At 38.3% G+C, this 13,474-nt stretch overlaps 1 protein-coding gene across 9 annotated transcripts in view; it reads left to right on the forward strand.

Moving 5' to 3' along the window:
- pcbp3 (poly(rC) binding protein 3) overlaps nt 1-13,474 on the forward strand; it is a 98,389-nt gene that overhangs the window by 47,743 nt on the left and 37,172 nt on the right. The gene's annotated exons all lie outside the window — the stretch shown is intronic.

The raw sequence follows: 13,474 nt of genomic DNA on the forward strand, positions 1-13,474 counted from the left end.
ACCAGACATACTCTCCAGTTTAACTAATAATTCATAATATACACATTTTAATTGCCAGTTCACTGTTGGTTTCCCCTCTCTCTACATAATGGGAAGAGAAGAAAAAAAGCTGTGTGGCGCAGGGCAGCTCTGCAGTACTTCAATCTGTTTGTGTATAGACCGTATAAACGTAAATTGGCTCTCAACCAGAACAATGCACAAATGTGTAGATCCTAACCTGCTAGGAAGGAAGGGTGTTGTTGTGCCACTGCTATCCACAGACAGAATAAAAGATGGACACAGTTTGAGAAGTGAAGCCAACATCAAACTGCCTTAAACCTGCGTTCTTTTCACTGGCCACAAGGGGCGATACCTGTGGATGCAAAAAAGATTCCTACTTCTATCAAAGTCTACTGCAAACAGGACCTCAGTCATAACCTCATCAGACACTTTCCTGATGAGGTTATAGGTTCACTCAGTCATTTCATGCCACACTGAATAAAACATGAAGCCTATTTTTGTGATATTTGGTCATTCTAACAGGAAGGACGATCATCAGGGGTATGCTTACTGGCTAATGACTTGAGCCTGCAGTTGCACTGGGAGTTACACCCCTTGCTCATCACATTCAGTTTAAAACAGTCATATCAAGGCTTCAAAGACAAAACTTCATAAACCAGTGGGTGAAGCCAAGGTGACTTTGTGCATCTTTTGTACTGTCTCTGCAGCTAACATTAGCCTAAACTGACCTTGTTTTTGCGTAACCTTCTGCACAGTGCAATTCAGCAACATGTTACTTGATTATTGAAGAATGTGATTAGTACAGGTAGGGTTGCGAAGCGAATAGCTCATGTGTAGCAAGCAGTCAATGTAACATCTATTTACTTATGTCTACTACAAGTAAACGTTCTTTGTCTAGATTTTATTTAGTGTTTAGTGTGAGGTAGAATTCCTGAAGGGGAAATTTAGCCTCTAATGCTTTAACACTTTCCAACATAGAAGTGGTCAGTCGCTGCCAAAGAAAGGAATGACCGACATTTTTGAAAACGGCACAACAACGACAAGTCGACACTAATACAAAGCCACAAGAACAGCCATAAGGAAAAACATAGTGCTTAAAGTTTACAGGGAAAGTTCAGAGTTTAGATGTTTTTATCTAACTGATTTAATTAAGATTTGTAGTTAATGGCCTAAAGGCAGATTATCTCAGCTTTCACATTTTACCTAAATGAGATGGTCTACACTCACAGAAAGCAAAATTAGAAGTACATTTGTTTTATTTTGGCCAACTTGTGAAACTGAAACTTGCTAACAGGTTTTTTTTTTTTTCCACTTAAACAGCTTCCCTTATTCGAATGACCCAACATTAAGACAAAATACACTCCAGCAGCATCAATATGGTAATACATTTGGAATTTGCAATATTAGCTATAATGTCCTAATAGACAAACAGTGTAGAAATGGTTTAAATTACAGAAATCATTAGCCCTAAATCAAACTCTACAATAGATTCTTGATTGTCTAGTTTATGAGGTGAATTTGCCGCTAACTGGTGACAAAAATGTAGTTGTAGTAGAGTGGCAACAATGCATTGGTCAACAATGGATTATCACACATAGAATAATTATAGAAGTGCTTGTGTGAATTGGTGAATGGGACATGTTGTCTTAAGCGCTTTTCTACTCTCCTGGAGTACTCAAAGCACTATATAAGAATCAGTCCATTTACATGTAGCTGAGTAGGCATCACAGCTGCGTAGACATCACAGCTGCGTAGACTGTATAGAGTCATGTAGTCTTCATGGTTCAGTGAATCCATGAACTGTCAAGGATACACCTGCTAGGTCTTGGCTTAAGGCAGTATTTGGTGAAGTCAGTAACCAAACAGTCTAATTAGTTTTGAGACATTCAGTCTTGAAATGTGGACTTTCAAAGAGGCAGACACATAAAAGCCACTTATCCACGTGACTCCAATGTAGAGTTAATTAAATCTGCCCCAACAACAATAACTACAAATTCATTTACTTTGATGGTACAGATGCAGAATACCCCTTATTCCCAATTAGCTGATATTGGTCTTCCTGCATTTGACTTCATCTTACAAACTACCCTGATGCGCTTCCGGCGATTGTTTATTTCCTAAAGCTATTCAATGCATTTCTACACGTAATCCTATATAACTGAAGTAAATTTACAGTTCAAACACCCATGTGGTAGAGTTATTGAATGTTATGTTATCGAAACATTTCCCTCATTGTTCCTTCTCAGCTGCTTTTCCAATACATACAGTCAATATAAAAATACAAAGCTATTGTGTGGCGAATGTAAACAATACTGAGGCACCAACTAAATGCGGCAGACCATAATGGCCACATATTATAGTTGCTGTGACTGATAATGGCCACCTTCAGCTGTTTTGAAAGCAACAAGGAGGAAAAGGAATAAATGTGTGCAATTCCTTTCAGGTTTTTCCTTCACTGATATATTTTATATTTGTCTGACCGTCTGCCTGTCTGTATTCAAGTCCTTTGAGCTTTTTATACATGTCACTGCATACACATGTATGTGTGTTTTGACACTTTAATACTGGCAGCAAAGCTTCAAGAAAAAATATCTAAGCCGGCTCCCTCTACAGAGAACTGCTCTGTACTGATAGGACTAAGTCAGGAGATACCGGCATTCTTTTCATAACTCTGTAGGGGAAGAAAACTGCTATTTCTAACCATAGCATAATTCATAAATACACAAAAACACGCTAGGGTATTCATACATATACATATAGTTCAGACAATTTCTCTTTCACAAACTAAACTGAACAGGCTAAACTATTCATACAGTAATCAATGTAAAAATCATAACTAAAAAATCCTGTGTGGAAAAATTGAAAAACATAAAGTACATTAGATGCTGTTTAGCTTTTGTGAATGCAACTACTTTGCCTAATGCAGACAGTACCTTGTGTTATTTTGTGGCCCTAATGATCAAGCATTAACAAACTAACTAAAATTGACTTTATGTGCATGTTACGTTCTGTTCTTTCAATAATTGCTGCAGTGTTGACTTTGTCAATAATGAGGATAATTAGAGGCTTGTCTCAAAAAAAAGAGCACTATACTGAGTACAGTAGGATCTCTGTTGGAACTGATGGTATGCTGAGTAATTCTGACAAAAGGCTATCTCATGACTAACAGCGATAGAAAGAGTTCATTCCAATAAGTGCAGCACATCAAACTGAAACACTAAGGCTTGCAGCGAGTTATACACACCATTTCTAAAAATGCTGGGATGTTCTTTAAAATGTAAACAAAAACTGAATTAATTACTCAGTTACACTACATTTAACTGAAAAGAGTATATCAGAGATTTTAATTACCTTTAGTATATATATATATATATTTTTTTTTTTTTAAATTTACTATAATATTTTACTTTATGAAGCATCCTTATTCCATTACATTCAACTTTTTACTTTTTATTGTATGCTATTTAGCTTTGTACTTAATGACCTCTTCTGTGTTATTTAATCTGACTTAATTTTTTGTATTCTAAAACAATTCTCATTTTTAAACTGCTTGTGAAGGAGAGGAAGCCTCTTCCTGCTAAAAAGAACATGGCACCATCGCTGCATGGTTGCATCTGAACAAACTGCAAGATGTCTGGAACAATGTGCTTTGGGCCAAACGAGAGCAAGGTGGAGTTGTCTGGTGTACCACAGAATGACTAAAACAAAAATGACCCAGTCAGTCGTCAGCCTGATAAAGATGCTGTAGCTGGACCTTAACTGAGCCATGCATTAACGAACAAATAAGCAAAGCAAGAGCAGGTCAAAGTTGATTCTACAAACTACTAAATGATGGGGTTTTCAAAGTTGTCTTTAGTCTATTTAAATTAAACTGTGGTTTCTTTTCTCCCCTCGGTGCAGCCAAAATGCTTTGTTTATGGTGTGAGCGTGATTCAAACCAACTACCAGATGTATGTTATCAGTTTGAGCTAAAAAAAAAAAAAACAACCCCAAAACATTATGTAGCCACGTATGCTTTATATTCTCAATGCAGGAATGTACTGTAGATCTGCACAAGTGAGTACAGGCCAGGAACTAGCTGTGAAATGAATGTAAATTCTCTGTGTTCACAAATAATCCAGAACGCAGCACCTTCTTCTGTACTTACTTTTGTTGCTCCCGCCCCACACACATCTGCCCAATGAGCAGACTGAACATTCTCACACAGTTTGTAATGATGCATTCTGGTTTTCTTGGAGTTCACTTGGATTTGTTTTTCTATGTGAAGGCAAACCTACAAGTTTGTAAACTCATCAACTGATTTTGACCAGAGTAAAGGAACTATAGGTGTGAAAACATTTTTTCACAGGACTACTAAGGTTTTGCATGTCTTCAGTTCAAAAGAGGAGAAACATGCTGATAAACCCTACCCACTTTTAAGGCTTTTAATTCAGTCAAATTCCCACTGAAGTAGAGCTGGGCGATATGAGATTTTTTCATATCATGATATGTTTTTTTCATTTCAGGCGATAACGATATCTATCACGATATAAGCCAAATAACTATATTTGTAAGATTTAAATGTGCCGTTGCTCACAAGTAAAATGTGAAAGAATCAGCAGCTTGTTTTTATTTAAATATTTATTTCCCATAATAAGTTCAACAGGGTAGATGTACTTAAGGAACATGAGAGTTTTTCAGATAAATAAAGGCAAATATTGCAAACTACACAAAAGGCAGCCGCTAAAGCGTTTAAGTTTCAAAATAGAACAAACAAAACAGACTAAATTGTCAATTCCACTTAGAAACAAAATATTAATTCTAAAAATGAATCTTAGTTTGTTTTACAGAAGAACAGACAAAACTGACTAACTTTTGTCAATATCAAATAAACTGAGAACTAAAAGGAAATTCTCAATCTCTCCTTGTTGTATAGCTTAGCTTTTCAAACAGTTTTAACAGTTACTTTAGTCTGACAAAAGCCGAATGACGAATTAGCGCTTCCAGTCAGAGACTGAGGCTACGTCCACACGTACACGGGTATTTTTGAAAACGGAGATTTTCCGTTTTCGTTTTAAAAAATGATCCCGTCCACACATAAAGGCAGAAATGAAGGAAAACGCTGCTATGAACATGCCAAAGCAGCAGGTGGCGCTAGATTCCTAACTGTGCAGAAATGTTGGCCAATCAGAAGTCTAGAAGCCTCGGTGGGAAAAAGTAAACAAAGCTGGGGCATAGAAGCAGAACCGAGTTGTATGTGTGGAGGGACAGTAACTGTGTGTATATGTAAGCATTTAAACACTGCAGAGAGTAGAATTAACAGTAACAGTATTGTAGAAATTCATTTCACCGAAACAATAACGTGGCGCACAGTGTGACGCATGCACCAGTTTATTGTATTTCCAGACTTGCTTTCGGCACAATTTACAGTGCACGCTACTCTGTTTTTTGTCAGACTTGAAATAGCCGAAATACCTTCACACTACGGAACTTCTATGGCTCTTCCGTTTGACAATCTCTCCGGCATTGGAACCATCATCTGTTTTCTCTTCGGTCACGCTCGGTTGATTTTTCTAGTCGGCACACTCATTTCCTCCATTACGCGCTGGCTCCATTACCCGCTGGCTGCTTCCCAAACAAACACACGTGCGGCTTGGCACTTGTGCTGTACGTAACAAGTCACGCGACGTGACGCTGCGGCTGTGATTGGTTCGGCTCTGCGCTACTTAATTTGGATTGGCTGACCTTTTTTTTTTTTTTTTTTTTTGAGGACAAGAGCGGCGAGGTCTATCGCGATAGCTTAATTTCTCTATCGAGTAAAAGTTATATCGCGATACATATCGTTATCGTTCTATCGCCCAGCTCTACACTGAAGAGATCAACACAGGGCGATAGTTTCAGTCAGAAATAAGCCTAGTTCACAGATTAAAAGGGTATTTATTTAAATTTCGAAAAAGTAGTTCTCTAGGGATCTGTTAACAGAACAAATATTACTGATGTGGTTGTGATACTTTATAATTTAGCATCCTTTTTAATGAATATCTCTTCATTTTAAATTTAATATGTTCATAAACTGATTTGTTTACTTGTGCTTACAGACTGCTTTTGATTCCAATTAGACTAAAGTTCAGCCCACATAATAAGCTTGTGCGTCAGTAAATGACGCACACAGCTCAGACTGGGTGTGTCAAACACAAAAGTATTTAAAGGTGCAAGATATGACAATTTGGGAGTAGGAAAAAAAAATGCAGCCTTTTCATGACAGCTGACGTGCATCAAAACGCTGCCAGTGTGGGCCTATGTGGAAAACAATGGATATGGGTGTTGTGATGAACATCAGTCATACTGTGTATTTGTGTGCTGCTCTTAATTCTTTGCCAATTTAAATAACAAGCAGAAGCATCGGGATAGGGGCTGAGATTTTAGAGTGCTGTCTGACCAGTATAGCTATTTCTTATCAAGCATTTATAATCACTTGTGTCTCTAAAGCCAGAAACATCTCATTTGGACTTCATATCAGAGAGTATATCTGCAGACTCTACGTCATGGCCTGTTTTAATTAAACAAAAAGCTCACGGGCAGGCGGTTTCCATTCACCTTTTTCCTGACTATTTACAGCTTCACAGCTGCATGCCATGGCCACATCTGAGTGAACATCAAAATGTGTTTTAATGAAAGGATGCCATCCTCATGATGACCCACCCATTATCACTCAGTTCCCCAGATCAAATTCTGATGCCAGGGTTACATATGCCTGAGCAACTTAATGAAATAAAAACAAGTATTTAAATATGCATCAATCACTGCCACCCTGTACTGCATCCAGAGAAAACTATATTTCTCATTTTCTTCGTCATTGTGGTCAGTTCCTTTGATATAAGGCAGCAGAGAGTAGTCAGACTGGGAAACCAAATGTGACATGTTTCTCAAAGTTAGTCATTTTCAAACATTTACTCACTGCCTGCAAGCAGCAGCTGCCAACATATCTTTAAAATGCATATTGAAAAGAGGCAGGGGAAGCTCTGTACACACACCAAAAGCAACATTTTTTTGTATCACAAGAAGGCCTCTGCTTCTGATGGCCTGACAGTATAAAAGTGAAAGCTATTTCGACAGCAGCTTTCAGTCATGCAGTGCTTATTAAAAAACACTGCATGACTTTTAATAAGTGCAACAGCAAAAATGCAAACCCACTAAAAAACTAAACATGTGCCGTTATGAACCAGTGAAAGTGATCAATACCGTTCCTGAGAGAAGCAATAAACGCTAGTTAAAGCTCATTAGTGTATTCCCATGAGCAATAAACAAACATGCCATCAGTTAAGGAATGTGTCATTAGTACACTGAAGAAAATAACAAACACACACACACAAAAAAGCAGATGCCATCTGTAACCTTTGAATTGCTGAAGGATGAAGGACACAGAATTTCTTTCTGAATGGAGAGCTTAGGAAGTTCAGCCATAGCTTTAGGGAACTTGTCATTTGTTCTCATTGACTGATTTGAGCGGAAGTGAAGCCAAACAAATCGAGTCACCGCTTGTTTATTTCATACTAAAGTAACCCAAGCTGCAAAACTCACACTGCAGCTTGCAGTATGAGATTTGAGGGATAAATATTATTTAAGTGATATATCCGAGAACGCCGTGGCACAAGAACGTCTATGTCAGCTTACTTCCACTGATCATAGCAACAAACTTAGACATATTACATTAAGATCTGTGGATCAAACCATGTGACTATTGAAAGAGCTGCTGAATGTGCTGCTGCACATTAGATTTTTTAAAGTTTTCACATTAAAAACTTAAAGAGTCTAGAAATGGAGCACTGAGGCCAGGCAAGGTGACTCCAGTGCCAAATAGAAATCCACCCATACCTAAGGAACATCAGGAGACATGATTATGGTTATATGTTAAACTGGCCAGACAGTTGCAGAATACCACAAAGGAAGCCACTCCTCTCTCAAAATAAAAAGAACAACAGATAAATTATAACACTAATAATAATTATGTAAAACAATTTTTAATCACTGCTTTTGAGGTTTGGTTTTTTGTTTTGGAGAAACACTAATGTATGTAAAGAGGCAAGACAGATGGGACGAGACCAGCACTGATGTGGTGACCACAGACGGTGGGATTTGCCAGTTTGTAGCAATGACAGGCTAAATTATTATTAGCAACGAGACTCTGAGATAAGAGGCTGAAACAGCTACGAGTGGGAGAAAAGGATTACGCTCAATGATGGAGCCTGGAATCTCCACTGGCGATAAACTGTTAGCTAAAAAGTGAGGGGTGATGAGTGACCTAAACTTAAGAATATAAATCTGATGAAGCTGTTCTGGGAGAAAGAACAGTCAGTTCAAAATGTATCCTGGATGTTGTTTAGGTCTGATCTGCAGCTACTGAAATAGTCAAAGTCGCTGCTGTTAATAAATCCAAGAGGTTCTCTCCCACCAGCACCGGCAACATGTGCTTGCTCGCTTATGTCTTGATAAATTTAGATTATGCTTGTTTGTGCTTGTGATTTAGATTAAGATAAGATCAGACTGTGGTACTTTAATGAACAAAAAATAAATAAAAATCAGCAAAAAAAACAAGGTAATTACGAAAAGTTTCATCTTATTCTTGTTTATTCTTGTTTAAAAGTGCCACCAAGCAGGTTTTCATCCCCAACTGTTATACAGTATTCGATATATCCTGACGTAATATTTAATGGATATCTGGTTTCTGTAGGCAGGATGTGAGTGTTCAAACAATGCTGTGGGCATTTTTACTGAAAAACTCTGTGGGAAGTCATTTTAGTTTGATCTCGGGAACTGGTGTTATCCATCATCGTGTTTTAATTTGTAAACTAAACCGCTTGATTTCTGCAATTCATCTCACGGTCATGAAGAAAAATGTTTTACTGGAAATGAAATTACAGACCATGCCAAGTCATTTGTTATCTACTGAAATATATATCCCACCTGTTGAGTTTACTTAATTGTAAACCCATTTTACATTTAATAAATGAAATTGCAGTTAAGCAAGAATAATCTAATGTGCAAGAGGAAATGATATACTCAAGATTAAGATGACCTCACTGTGGCTTCTCTTCTGTTACTCTACCTTTCTGACAGGCTTTCACAAGAGTTCCTAGTGAAGATGGATGTTTTGTGTGAACATGTGAAAAACAATATATATCTCACAGTGACTATTACCTCATTTGACCTTTTCATTCTCTTCAGAAAAGGTCAAGGTTCAGTTTGATACTGTCACCATATTAGGAAAGATAATAGCTTGAACCTGGGAGGTCCTTGGGGTGGGGTGGGGACCATGCAACTTACACCATGTTAGAAGCAGGTTGCTATGAGGGATGGTGTATTGGTTCAAAATATGTTAATATAACTTTTTTTTTTTTTTTTACCTAAAGCATCATTAGGGGGGAAATGGTTTAAGACTGACAAAAGTGTCCTATAGCCCCTCCCCCAGAGCAAAACTGCAAAATAATGACTTGCACCTCATGCCCTGCTTTAGACACACATCTGAATGCTGCAGGTATCAGGTTTTGAAAGCAGTTACAGTAACAATCACGAGTTTTGTCAACTCTAAAAAAAAAAAAAAAAAAATACTGGCACCCACCAGTGCTACAAGTACCTCTCAGACTCCTAGCAGATTAATTTGGAAGTACCCGGTTAAGTCCTTCTAGAGTTACCACGTTCACAAGATTTTCAGAAAACGTGACCACTGACCCTCTGGTCCCTGGGATTCAAACTAAAGATATTTTAGTAGATGCAGTGATACGAATTTTCTAAATCCTATGTTACCTCATTCTCGAGTTACAAACTTTGGTGTCTATGCCGCCCACCCTTCAGGGTGACAACAATACCCCATCTGGCTTTTATGGCTGAGGGTTAAAAACATTTCCTTTCTCTCCACATGGGATCACTGTCTTTGCTGTGTTGCCGACTCTTCACAGTCTGTTCTGTGTGTGTGCAGAGCTGCAAGCTTCACCATAAACTACCCATAATGCCCTTTTCATTCCTGCTGTGCTAACTTTTTTAATGAGCAATATACAGACTACCTAATGCAAGATGTGAATCAACTGCCCCCAGCGGTAACATTATAGTGGAATAGTAGTGACACAGTGATATAACAAATATTCAATAGTCAAATGTAAGCACAAAAGTAGCCTAGGGTAGAAAAGTGGGTTTGTAAAATAAGGCTACGTCTACACTAATCCGGATAACTTTAAGGATGGCGTTTTCTTCTAAAAACGCTCCGCGTCCACATTATCGTTTTCATCCACACGGAAAACGCCACGTTCCTGTACTACGAATGTGTGAAACGTAAGACGATTCGACCTGTGTCATTTCCGTCTGCCGTTTATTTACTTTCCGGCTCTTGAAACGTTGCGGCAAAATGTTGAGGGAAAGTGCAGAGTTTTATCTGGAGCATGTACAAACTGATATTAATCTTTAATAATGCTGTCCAAATTGAGAGCAAGCAAAAGAACTGCTGTACAATTCTGTCCTCCATCTTAGTTGAATTGGTCACATGACTGCATCACATGACTAAAATGCATCACAGTTTTTGAAAGCCTCCATTTTTGCAGTCCACACTGCGACGCAAAAACGGCATTTTCAAATTTATCCACTTTGGAGAGCGTTTTCAAAAAACTCAGTTTTCCTTGACCAAAAACGCCATCTCAGTGTGGACGAAGGCCAAAACGGAGAGAAAAAGATGCGTTTTCAAACAAAAATGCATTTACTCTAGCAGTAACTAAAGTAACATAACTTTGTAACTCCCCAGGAGTCTGCACAACATAATACAATTGAAACTGAAAAATATTTTCTACCAGAAATGTTGTATTTTGGGTTTGGCCTGTTAACCACGTGCTCAAGGCTTTCTTTTAATACTGCTTATTATAAAACTTTTGCTCTTCCTGTCATATGAAGTGCAACTAACAAGTGTTCCAGTGAGGTCATTTGTTTACACTGAAGTCATATATCGCCAGCTGCGAGTGTCTCCTTCCATGTAGCCTTGCTGTACTTGACTTGAAAGACTTTATTAAAAGAAATGTCAGAAAAGTTTTTAAAATAAGAGAAAGAAAAAAAATGCATAAAATTCTATCAAACAAGGTCAGGAGAGCTTCATTGTCTTGACTGTATTCAATTGCTTTGTTGCTTTATTTCAATTGCAAGGCCCATTTAGAGGTAGTAAAAAAAAAAAACCAAAAGGCAAAATGTGGACGTGGAGGATGCTGGTTAATGAACAAGATAGTAGAAAGACCAAATGTACTTTTTTGTTCATGGTTCTACCATAGTGGATAAATTACACAGAACACTGGCTACTTTGCATGCAGGGTCCCCCTCGGGATGCTTACAGCACCAGACGTATCTATGATTTACAGACAATGACAGCAGCATTATCAGAATGGGGAGAAATTAATAAAAAAAACAAACATGGGAAAACAATAAGATAAGAGGAAAGTTTGCAAGTGTCATTGTTGTCCCGAATAGTAATTGGCAAATGCTCGGTCAATCAAAACATATTCTATGAGTTCAACAGAGTCCTACTAAAGTGGGTAGTGAACTGGAACCATTCAATTTCAGACTCTTAATGCTCCTTTTGCTTGTAGCAATACAGTGACAGTGTATGCAGCAAGGAATTACTTTATCAAACAGCAAATGCAGCTTTAGTGTGTGGTTTAACAATATGTGCAAGTCAACCCACAATGCAGGCAAACCAAATACTTGGTTAAATGCAGATTAAAGGTCAATCGCATGTTTTTATTTGTTTTGTTTTTTTTCCAATTATGTCATTATTAAAAGGTAAAATCACAAAATCCGAGATGTGGTACAGAAGTTGATTTTAGCAATAGGCTGACAGAAAGATTTAGCATCCATGTTCGATGGATTTACCAACATGTCACTGAGAATATCCTGGCGCCCACTGCAGTTGTTTGCCACCTCCAACCTCCCCCCAGACCCTGAGGGGGACCCTAATCTGGGGCACTCGTGTCTTCTGTCCATATAAAAGAGGACGCTTGTCCATGACGAAATGGACAGGTCTGCTGCGAAACTCATCTGAATCGGGGACTATTTTCGGGTTACACTACAAATGTGACCTCACCATTTTTGATTCGCCCACATGACCTAACGTCTTGGCCAATGGCTTGGCGGCTTTTTGTCTCGTCTTGGTGGTAGGAAGATATATTATTTTGATTCCGATTGATTCATCTTTTGTTAACAGCTGAGGCGGGGGTCATCTCTTTGGAACTGCGATCAGGTAAATTTATTATTCTATTTAAAGATGATGTCCCATGCGTTTTGATTAAATTTTTCTGGCCAAAGGTTAAGATTTCCTAAAAGTAAACGTCTTATTTAGGATGGCTTTTCTGGAGAAACACATTAAAATCAGACTCTGAATTGCTTTAAATTGATGAGTTGAGATGTTTTATCATGTTAATTTATCCGATAGTTAGTAGAAATTTGGGGTCATGATTAAGGCTAAACTCAACTCTTAGATGGCAGCTTTTCATGTTGAATGCTTAAATGTGACTTCTTGGTGCAGAATGTCTTTCAAGGTGACTGTGCCAATCTTGCACTGTTGGTTACAAATATAATTTCAGTTCATGGTGAACCGGAAAACCTGAATACTACAATTTTTACATAAGCAGGGGAGACATGGTTTCACTGGTAGCAGTGTCTACTTAATCAACCAACGACCCTGTAAGAGAGGCATGCTCTCCATTAACGATTACTGACACGATGTACAAAATAAATAATTTCTCTATATATTCTTGGGAAAACTGACAGCTAATCACAACGACAACACATGTTAGCCATCCAAGCTAATCCTAAGAGGCAGAGGAACAATGCAAGCGGCCGCCGGCCTGTGAGTCTAATTTAAGCTGAGATCTTAACCAGGCCGACTGATTGGAGATGACAGGCTACAGCCAGCTTTTGGGGGCAAATGGGGGGGACTGGCTGGATGGTTGCTTACAGACAGAGGTGCAGCAACAAAATTCTCCTCGGCATATGTAAATGCAAATATATTATTCTCTTTCTGCTCTAATATAACTCAATACCCTAAATGCATCAAGGCTGTTGTTTTCTGAGAGACCATTTTGATTTTTTAGAAAGGGCTCTTCTGTGGAGCGAAGGTGCTAATAGGCCACAGAAGCTAGCAGATGATAATTAATCCAAACAAAATGATGACAATTGTTCTTTGAGGTTATTCTTGCAAAAGATGTCCCCGGTAAGCAAAATGCACAAAATTGTTCCACTGATATATGCATGCATGCATGCATGCATACATGCATACATGCATACATACATACATACATACATACATACATACATACATACATATATATATGTGGAGAATGACCGAGCTAAGATCCTGTGGGACTTCCAGATACAGACGGACAAAATGGTGGTGGCTAACCAACCGGACATAGTGGTGGTAGATAAACAGAAGAAGACGGCCGTAGTGATCGATGTAGCGGTTCCG

Source organism: Rhamphochromis sp. 'chilingali', assembly GCF_963969265.1.
Source record: "Rhamphochromis sp. 'chilingali' genome assembly, chromosome: 14".
NCBI classification, from domain to species: Eukaryota; Metazoa; Chordata; class Actinopteri; order Cichliformes; family Cichlidae; genus Rhamphochromis; species Rhamphochromis sp. 'chilingali'.